The sequence below is a fragment of the Oncorhynchus mykiss genome, chromosome 23 (assembly GCF_057628025.1).
Source record: "Oncorhynchus mykiss isolate SJ-2025 chromosome 23, ASM5762802v1, whole genome shotgun sequence".
In the NCBI taxonomy this organism is placed as follows: domain Eukaryota; kingdom Metazoa; phylum Chordata; class Actinopteri; order Salmoniformes; family Salmonidae; genus Oncorhynchus; species Oncorhynchus mykiss.
The window spans coordinates 37411155-37422150 of NC_143044.1; positions in this window are offsets into that span (position 1 = coordinate 37411155).

The window sequence follows — 10996 nt, forward strand, 5'->3', positions numbered from 1 at the left end:
CTACGCCTCCTCATTTTCTCTATTCCTCTTCTCCACCTCCTCATCTTCTCTCTCCACCTCCTCATTATCTATATTCCTCATATTCTCTTGATTCCTCCTCATCTTCTCTCTGACACCTATCCACCTCCTCATCTCCCCTATTCCTCCTCCCAACCTCCTCATCCTCTCTCCATTCCTCCTCTCCCCTCCTCATCTTCTCCATATTCCTCCTCTCCACCTCCTCATCTACCCTCTGTCCCTCATCATCTTCTCTATTCCTCCTCATCTTCTCTCTCCACCTCCTCATTGTCTCTATTCCCCATCACCTTCTCTCTATTCCTCCTCGTCTTCTCTCTATTCCACCTAACCACCTCCTCATCTTCTCTAATCCTCTCCACCTCCTCATCCTCTCTCCATTCCTCCTCTCCCCCTCCTCATATTCAATCTATTCCTCCTCTCCACCTAACTCATCTTATCTCTATCACTCCTCATCGTCGCTATTCCTCCTCACATTCTCTCTATTCCTCCTCTCCACCTTCTCATCTTCTCTCTATTTCTACTCTCCACCTCATATTCTCCCTATTCATCCTCTAACCCTCCTCATCTTCTATATTCCTCCCCCAACCTCATCTTCTCTTTTCCTCCCCTCCCCTCCACCTCCTCATTTTCTCTCTATTCCTCCTCATCTTCTCTCTATTCCTCCTCTCCACCTCCTAATTTTCTCTATTCCTCCTCTCATCCTCCTCATCATATCTATTCCTCATTTCCACCCCCTCATCTTCTCCCTATTCCTCATATCCACTTCCTGATCCTATATCTATTCCTCTTCTCCCCCTCCTCATCTTCTCTCTATTCCTCCTCATCTCTCTCTATTCCTCATTTCCACCTTCTCATCTTCTCCCTATTCCTCATATCCACTTCCTGATCCTATATCTATTCCTCTTCTCCACCTCCTCATCTTCTCTCTCCACCTCCTCATTATCTCTATTCCTCATATTCATCTTCTCTCTATGACACCTCTCCACCTCCTCATCTTCCCTATTCCTCCTCTCAACCTCCTCATCCTCTCTCCATTCCTCCTCTCCCCCTCCTCATCTTCTCCATATTCCTCCTCTCCACCTCCTCAGCTTCCCTTTATCCCTCATCATCTTCTCTATTCCTCCTCAGCTTCTCTCTATTCCTCTTCTCCACCTCCTCATCTTCTCCCAATTCCTCCTCATCTTCTCTCTCCACCTCCTCATCGTCTCTATTCCCCATCACCTTCTCTCTATTTCTCCTCATCTTCTCTCTATTCCACCTAACCACCTCCTCATCTTCTCTAATCCTCTCCACCTCCTCATCCTCTCTCCATTCCTACTCTCCCCCTCCTCATCTTCTATCTATTCCTCCTCTCCACCTAACTCATCTTCTCTCTATCACTCCTCATCGTCACTATTCCTCCTCACATTCTTTCTATTCCTCCTCTCCACCTCCTCATTTTCTCGATTCCTCTTCTCCACCTCCTCATCTTCTCACTCCACCTCCTCATTATCTCTAATCCTCATATTCTCTTGATTCCTCCTCATCTTCTCTCTATGACACCTCTCCACCTCCTCATCTTCCCTATTCCTCCTCTCAACTTCCTCATCCTCTCTCCATTCCACCTCTCCCCCTCCTCATCTTCTCCATATTCCTCCTCTCCACCTCCTCATCTTCCCTCTATCCCTTATCATCTTCTCTATTCCTCCTCAGCTTCTCTCTATTGCTCTTCTCCCAATTCCTCCTCATCTTCTCTCTCCACCTCCTCATCGTCTCTATTCCCCATCACCTTCTCTCTATTCCTCCTCATCTTCTCTCTATTCCACCTAACCACCTCCTCATCCTCTCTCCATTCCTCCTCTCCCCCTCCTCATATTCAATCTATTCCTCCTCTCCACCTAACTCATCTTATCTCTATCACTCCTCATCATCGCTATTCCTCCTCTCCACCTTCTCATCTTCTCTCTATTTTTACTCTCCACCTCATATTCTCCCTATTCATCCTCTAACCCTCCTCATTTTCTATAATCCTCCCCCAACCTCATCTCTTTTCCTCCCCTCCCCTCCACCTCCTCATCGTCTCTATTCCTCCTCACATTCTCTCTATTCCTACTCTCCACCTTCTCATCTTCTCTCTATTTCTACTCCCCACCTCATCTTCTCCCTATTCATCCTCTAACCCTCCTCATCTTCTATATTTATCCCCCAACCTCATCTTCTCTTTTCCTCCCCTCCCCTCCACCTCCTCATCTTCTCTCTATTCCTCCTCATCTTCTCTCTATTCCTCCTCTACGCCTCCTCATTTTCTCTATTCCATTTCTCCAACTCCTCATCTTCTCTCTCCACCTCCTCATTATCTCTATTCCTCATATTCTCTTGATTCCTCCTCATTTTCTCTCTATGACACCTCTCCACCTCCTCATCTCCCCTATTCCTCCTCCCAACCTCCTCATCCTCTCTCCATTCCTCCTCTCCCCTCCTCATCTTCTCCATATTCCTCCTCTCCAACTCCTCATCTTCCCTCTATCCCTCATCATCTTCTCTATTCCTCCTCAGCTTCTCTCTATTCCTCTTCTCCACCTCCTCATCTTCTCCCAATTCCTCCTCATCTTCTCTCTCCACCTCCTCATCGTCTCTATTCCCCATCACCTTCTCTCTATTCCTCCTCGTCTTCTCTCTATTCCACCTAACCACTTCCTCATCTTCTCTAATCCTCTCCACCTCCTCATCCTCTCTCCATTCCTCCTCTCCCCCTCCTCATATTCAATCTATTCCTCCTCTCCACCTAACTCATCTTATCTCTATCACTCCTCATCGTCGCTATTCCTCCTCACATTCTCTCTATTCCTCCTCTCCACCTTCTCATCTTCTCTCTATTTCTACTCTCCACCTCATATTCTCCCTATTCATCCTCTAACCCTCCTCATCTTCTATATTCCTCCCCCAACCTCATCTTCTCTTTTCCTCCCCTCCCCTCCACCTCCTCATTTTCTCTCTATTCCTCCTCATCTTCTCTCTATTCCTCCTCTCCACCTCCTCATTTTCTCTATTCCTCCTCTCATCCTCCTCATCATATCTATTCCTCATTTCCATCTCCTCATCTTCTCCCTATTCCTCATATCCACTTCCTGATCCTATATCTATTCCTCTTCTCCCCCTCCTCATCCTCTTTATTCCTCCTCATCTCTCTCTATTCCTTATGTCCACCCCCTCATCTTCTCGCTATTCCTCATATCCACTTCCTGATCCTATATCTATTCCTCTTCTCCCCCTCCTCATCTTCTCTCTATTCCTCCTCATCTCTCTCTATTCCTCATTGCCACCTCCTCATCGTCTCTATTCCCCATCACCTTCTCTCTATTCCTCCTCATCCTCTCTCCATTCCTCCTCTCCCCCTCCTCATATTCAATCTATTCCTCCTCTCCACCTAACTCATCTTATCTCTATCACTCCTCATCATCGCTATTCCTCCTCACATTCTCTCTATTCCTCCTCTCCACCTTCTCATCTTCTCTCTATTTTTACTCTCCACCTCATATTCTCCCTATTCATCCTCTAACCCTCCTCATTTTCTATAATCCTCCCCCAACCTCATCTCTTTTCCTCGCCTCCCCTCCACCTCCTCATCTTCTCTCTATTCCTCCTCATCTTCTCTCTATTCCTCCTCTCCACCTCCTCATTTTCTCTATTCCTCCTCTCACCCTCCTCATCTTCTCTCTATTCCTCCTCTCCACCTAACTCATCTTCTCTCTATCCCTCCTCATCGTCTCTATTCCTCCTCACATTCACTCTATTCCTCCTCTCCACCTTCTCATCTTCTCTCTATTTCTACTCCCCACCTCATCTTCTCCCTATTCATTCTCTAACCCTCCTCATCTTCTATGTTCCTCCCACAACCTCATCTTCTCTTTTCCTCCCCTCCACCTCCTCATCTTCTCTCTATTCCTCCGCTCCACCTCCTAATTTTCTCTAATCCTCCCCTCCACCTCCTCATCTTCTCTCTATTCCTCATATCCACTTCCTGATCCTATATCTATTCCTCTTCTCCCCTTCCTCAACTTCTCTCTATTCCTCCTCATCTCTCTCAAGTCCTCTTCTCCACCTCCTCATCTTCTCTCTCCACCTCCTCCTTATCTCTTTTTCTCATATTCTCTTGATCCCTCCTCATCTTCTCTCTATGACACCTCTCCACCTCCTCATCTTCACTATTCCTCCTCTCAACCTCCTCATCCTCTCTCCATTCCTCCTGTCCCGCTCCTCATCTTCTCTATATTCCTCCTCTCCACCTCCTCATCTTCTCTCTATCCCTCCTCATCTTCTCTATTCCTCCACAGCTTCTCTCTATTCCTCTTCTCCCCCTCCTCATCTTCTCTCTATTCCTCCTCCTTTATTCTTCCTCTCCCCCTCATCTTCTCTATTCCTCCCCTCCACCTCATCTTCTCTATTCCTCCTCATCTTCTCTCTATTCCACCTCTTCCCCTCCTCATCTTCTCTCTTATTCCTCCTCATCTTCTCTCTCCCCCTCCTCATCCTCTCTCCATTCCTTCTCTCCCCCTCCTCATCTTCTCTCTATTCCTCCTCTCCACCTACTGATCTTCTCACCATCCCTCCTCAGCTTCTCTATTCCTCCTCACCTCTCTATTCCTCCTCTCCACTTTCTCATCTTCTCTCTATTTCTACTCTCCAACTCATCTTCTCTATTCCTCCCCTCCACCTCCTCCTCATCTCTCTATTCCTCCTCATCTTCTCTCTATTCATCCTCTCCCACTCATCTTCTCTATTCCTCCCCTCCACCACCTCCTATTCTCTCTATTCCTCCACATCATCTTTTTATTCTTCCTCTCCCCCTCATCTTCTCTATTCCTCTCCTCCACCTCATCTTCTCTTTTCCTCCCCTCCACCACCTCCTCTTCTCTCTGTTCCTCCCCTCCACCACCTCCTATTCTCTCTATTCCTCCACATCGTCTCTTTAGTCCGCCTCTCTCCCTCATCTTCTCTATTCCTCACCTCCACCTCATCTTCTCTTTTCCTCCCCTCCACCACCTCCTCTTCTCTCTTTTCCTCCTCATCTTCTCTCTATTCCTCCCCTCCACCTCCTCATCTTCTCTATTCTGCCCCTCCACCTCCTCATCTTCTCTCTATTCCACCTCATCTTTTCTCTATTCCTCATCTCCACCTCCCCACCTCCTCATCTCTCTGTATTCCTCTTCTTCTCCCCCTCATCTTCTCTCTATTCCTCCTCTTCTCCCCCTCATCTTCTCTCTATTCCTCCTCTTCTCCCCCTCATCTCTCTCTATTCTTCCTGTCCACCTCCTCACCTTCTCTCTCCACCTCATCGTCTCTATTCCCCCTCACCTTCTCTCTACTCCTCCTCTCCACCTCATCTTCTCTCTATTCCTCCTCTCCACCTCCTGATCTTCTCTTTTCCTTCTCCCCCTTCTCATCTTCTCTCTAATCCTCCTCATCTTCTCTCTAATTTCTATAATTTTTTAAGTAAAGTATAACAAAAATAAGAACACAAGAAACTATGTAAGCTATATATAGGGTGAGTTCCAGGGTCAGTAGCTATATACAGGGTCAGTTCCAGGGTCAGTAGCTATATACAGGGTCAGGTCCAGGATCAGTAGCTTTTTATGGGGTCAGGTCCAAGGTCAGTAGCTATATACAAGGTCAGGTCTAGGGTCAGTAGTTATATACAGGGTCAGGTCCAGGGTCAGTAGCTATATACAGGGTCAGTAGCTATATACAGGGTCAGGTCCAGGGTCAGTAGCTATAAATAGTGTCAGTTCCAGGGTCAGTAGCTATATACAGGGTCAGTTCCAGGGTCAGTAGCTATATACAGGGTCAGATCCAGGGTCCGTAGCTATATACAGGGTCAGTTCCAGGGTCAGTAGCTATATACAGGGTCAGTAGCTATATACTGGATCACTTCCAGGGTCAGTGACTATAAATAGTGTCAGGTCCAGGGTCAGTAGCTATATACAGGGTCAGTTCCAGGGTCAGTAGCTATATACAGGGTCAGTAGCTATATACTGGATCACTTCTAGGGTCAGTAGCTATAAATAGTGTCCGTTCCAGGGTCAGTAGCTATAAATAGTGTCAGTTCAAGGGTCAGTAGTTATATACAGGGTCAGTAGCTATATACTGGATCACTTCCAGGGTCAGTAGCTATAAATAGTGTCCGTTCCAGGGTCAAATCAAATTTTATTTGTCACATACACATGGTTAGCAGATGTTAATGCGAGTGTAGCGAAATGCTTGTGCTTCTAGTTCCGACAATGCAGTAATAACCAACAAGTAATCTAACTAACAATTCCAAAACTACTGTCTTATACACAGTGTAAGGGGATAAAGAATATGTACAGTGCCTTGCGAAAGTATTCGGCCCCCTTGAACTTTGCGACCTTTTGCCACATTTCAGGCTTCAAACATAAAGATATAAAACTGTATTTTTTTGTGAAGAATCAACAACAAGTGGGACACAATCATGAAGTGGAACGACATTTATTGGATATTTAATACTTTTTTAACAAATCAAAAACTGAAAAATTGGGCGTGCAAAATTATTCAGCCCCCTTAAGTTAATACTTTGTAGCGCCACCTTTTGCTGCGATTACAGCTGTAAGTCGCTTGGGGTATGTCTCTATCAGTTTTGCACATCGAGAGACTGACATTTTTTCCCATTCCTCCATGCAAAACAGCTCGAGCTCAGTGAGGTTGGATGGAGAGCATTTGTGAACAGCAGTTTTCAGTTCTTTCCACAGATTCTCGATTGGATTCAGGTCTGGACTTTGACTTGGCCATTCTAACACCTGGATATGTTTATTTTTGAACCATTCCATTGTAGATTTTGCTTTATGTTTTGGATCATTGTCTTGTTGGAAGACAAATCTCCGTCCCAGTCTCAGGTCTTTTGCAGACTCCATCAGGTTTTCTTCCAGAATGGTCCTGTATTTGGCTCCATCCATCTTCCCATCAATTTTAACCATCTTCCCTGTCCCTGCTGAAGAAAAGCAGGCCCAAACCATGATGCTGCCACCACCATGTTTGACAGTGGGGATGGTGTGTTCAGGGTGATGAGCTGTGTTGCTTTTACGCCAAACATAACGTTTTGCATTGTTGCCAAAAAGTTCAATTTTGGTTTCATCTGACCAGAGCACCTTCTTCCACATGTTTGGTGTGTCTCCCAGGTGGCTTGTGGCAAACTTTAAACAACACTTTTTATGGATATCTTTAAGAAATGGCTTTCTTCTTGCCACTCTTCCATAAAGGCCAGATTTGTGCAATATACGACTGATTGTTGTCCTATGGACAGAGTCTCCCACCTCAGCTGTAGATCTCTGCAGTTCATCCAGAGTGATCATGGGCCTCTTGGCTGCATCTCTGATCAGTCTTCTCCTTGTATGAGCTGAAAGTTTAGAGGGACGGCCAGGTCTTGGTAGATTTGCAGTGGTCTGATACTCCTTCCATTTCAATATTATCGCTTGCACAGTGCTCCTTGGGATGTTTAAAGCTTGGGAAATATTTTTGTATCCAAATCCGGCTTTAAACTTCTTCACAACAGTATCTCAGACCTGCCTGGTGTGTTCCTTGTTCTTCATGACGCTCTCTGCGCTTTTAACGGACCTCTGAGACTATCACAGTGCAGGTGCATTTATACGGAGACTTGATTACACACAGGTGGATTGTATTTATCATCATTAGTCATTTAGGTCAACATTGGATCATTCAGAGATCCTCACTGAACTTCTGGAGAGAGTTTGCTGCACTGAAAGTAAAGGGGCTGAATAATTTTGCACGCCCAATTTTTCAGTTTTTGATTTGTTAAAAAAGTTTGAAATATCCAATAAATGTCGTTCCACTTCATGATTGTGTCCCACTTGTTGTTGATTCTTCACAAAAAATACAGTTTTATATCTTTATGTTTGAAGCCTGAAATGTGGCAAAAGGTCGCAAAGTTCAAGGGGGCCGAATACTTTCGCAAGGCACTGTACATAAGGATATATGAATGAGTGATGGTACAGAGCAGCATAGGCAGGATACAGTAGATGGTATCGAGTACAGTATATACATGAGGTGAGTATGTAAACAAAGTGGCATAGTTAAAGTGGCTAGTGATACATGTATTACATAAGGATGCAGTCGATGATATAGAGTACAGTATATACGTATGCATATGAGATGAATAATGTAGGGTAAGTAACATTATATAAAGTAGCATTGTTTAAAGTGGCTAGTGATATATTTACATAATTTCCCATCAATTCCCATTATTAAAGTGGCTGGAGTTGAGTCAGTGTCAGTGTCAGTGTGTTGGCAGCAGCCACTCAATGTTAGTGGTGGCTGTTTAACAGTCTGGTGGCCTTGAGATAGAAGCTGTTTTTCAGTCTCTCGGTCCCAGCTTTGATGCACCTGTACTGACCTCGCCTTCTGGATGATAGAGGGGTGAACAGGCAGTGGCTCGGGTGGTTGATGTCCTTGATGATCTTTATGGCCTTCCTGTAACATCGGGTGGTGTAGGTGTCCTGGAGGGCAGGTAGTTTGCCCCCGGTGATGCGTTGTGCAGACCTCACTACCCTCTGGAGAGCCTTACGGTTGTGGGCGGAGCAGTTGCCGTACCAGGCGGTGATACAGCCCGACAGGATGCTCTCGATTGTGCATCTGTAGAAGTTTGTGAGTGCTTTTGGTGACAAACCAAATTTCTTCAGCCTCCTGAGGTTGAAGAGGCGCTGCTGCGCCTTCTTCACGATGCTGTCTGTGTGAGTGGACCAATTCAGTTTGTCTGTGATGTGTATGCCGAGGAACTTAAAACTTGCTACCCTCTCCACTACTGTTCCATCGATGTGGATAGGGGGGTGTTCCCTCTGCTGTTTCCTGAAGTTAACAATCATCTCCTTAGTTTTGTTGACGTTGAGTGTGAGGTTATTTTCCTGACACCACACTCTCTACTCCTCCTCTCCACCTCAGTAGCTATATACAGGGTCAGTTCCAGGGTCAGTAGCTATATACAGGGTCAGGACCAGGATCAGTAGCTATATTCAAGGTCAGGTCTAGGGTCAGTAGTTATATACAGGGTCAGGTCCAGGGTCAGTAGCTATATACAGGGTCAGGTCCAGGGTCAGTAGCTATATACAGGGTCAGGTCCAGGGTCAGTAGCTATATACAGGGTCAGGTCCAGTGTCAGTATATAAAAAGGGTCAGTTCCAGGGTCAGTAGCTATATACTGGATAACTTCCAGGGTCAGTAGCTATAAACAGTGTCAGTTCCAGGGTCAGTAGCTATATACAGGGTCAGTAGCTATATACTGGATCACTTCCAGGGTCAGTAGCTATAAATAGTGTCAGTTCCAGGGTCAGTAGCTATATACTAGATCACTTCCAGGGTCAGTAGCTATAAATAGTGTCAGTTCCGGGGTCAGTAGCTATATACAGGGTCAGTAGCTATATACTGGATCACTTCCAGGGTCAGTAGCTATAAATAGGGTCAGTTCCAGGGTCAGTAGCTATAAATAGTGTCCACTCCAGGGTCAGTAGCTATAAATAGTGTCCGTTCCAGGGTCAGTAGCTATAAATAGTGTCAGTTCAAGGGTCAGTAGTTATATACAGGGTCAGTAGCTATATACTGGATCACTTCCAGGGTCAGTAGCTATAAATAGGGTCAGTTCCAGGGTCAGTAGCTATAAATAGTGTCCACTCCAGGGTCAGTAGCTATAAATAGTGTCCGTTCCAGGGTCAGTAGCTATAAATAGTGTCAGTTCAAGGGTCAGTAGTTATATACAGGGTCAGTAGCTATATACTGGATCACTTCCAGGGTCAGTAGCTATAAATAGTGTCCGTTCCAGGGTCAGTAGCTATAAATAGTGTCAGTTCCAGGGTCAGTAGCTATAAATAGGGTCAGTTCCAGGGTCAGTAGCTATAAATAGGGTCAGTTCCAGGGTCAGTAGCTATAAATAGTGTCAGTTCCAGGGTCAGTAGCTATATACTAGATCACTTCCAGGGTCAGTAGCTATAAATAGTGTCAGTTCCAGGGTCAGTAGCTATATACTGGATAAATTCCAGGGTCAGTAGCTATAAATAGTGTCAGTTCCAGGGTCAGTAGCTATAAATAGTGTCAGTTCAAGGGTCAGTAGTTATATACAGGGTCAGTAGCTATATACTGGATCACTTCCAGGGTCAGTAGCTATAAATAGTGTCCGTTCCAGGGTCAGTAGCTATAAATAGTGTCAGTTCCAGGGTCAGTAGCTATATACTGGATCACTTCCAGGGTCAGTAGCTATAAATAGTGTCAGTTCCAGGGTCCGTAGCTATATACAGGGTCAGGTCCAGGGTCAGTAGCTATATACAGGGTCAGTAGCTATATACTGGATCACTTCCAGGATCAGTAGCTATAAATAGGGTCAGTTCCAGGGTCAGTAGCTATAAATAGTGTCCGTTCCAGGGTCAGTAGCTATATAGTGTCAGTTCAAGGGTCAGTAGTTATATACAGGGTCAGTAGCTATATACTGGATCACTTCCAGGGTCAGTAGCTATAAATAGTGAACGTTCCAGGGTCAGTAGCTAGAAATAGTGTCCGCTCCAGGGTCAGTAGCTATATACTAGATCACTTCCAGGGTCAGTAGCTATAAATAGTGTCAGTTCCAGGGTCAGTAGCTATATACAGGGTCAGTAGCTATAAATAGGGTCAGTTCCAGGGTCAGTAGCTATAAATAGTGTCAGTTCCAGGGTCAGTAGCTATAAATAGTGTCAGTTCCAGGGTCAGTAGCTATAAATAGTGTCCGTTCCAGGGTCAGTAGCTATATAGTGTCAGTTCAAGGGTCAGTAGTTATATACAGGTTCAGTCGCTATATACTGGATCACTTCCAGGGTCAGTAGCTATAAATAGTGTCCGTTCCAGGGTCAGTAGCTATAGATAGTGTCCGCTCCAGGGTCAGTAGCTATAAATAGTGTCAGTTCCAGGGTCAGTAGCTATAAATAGTGTCAGTTCCAGGGTCAGTAGCTAT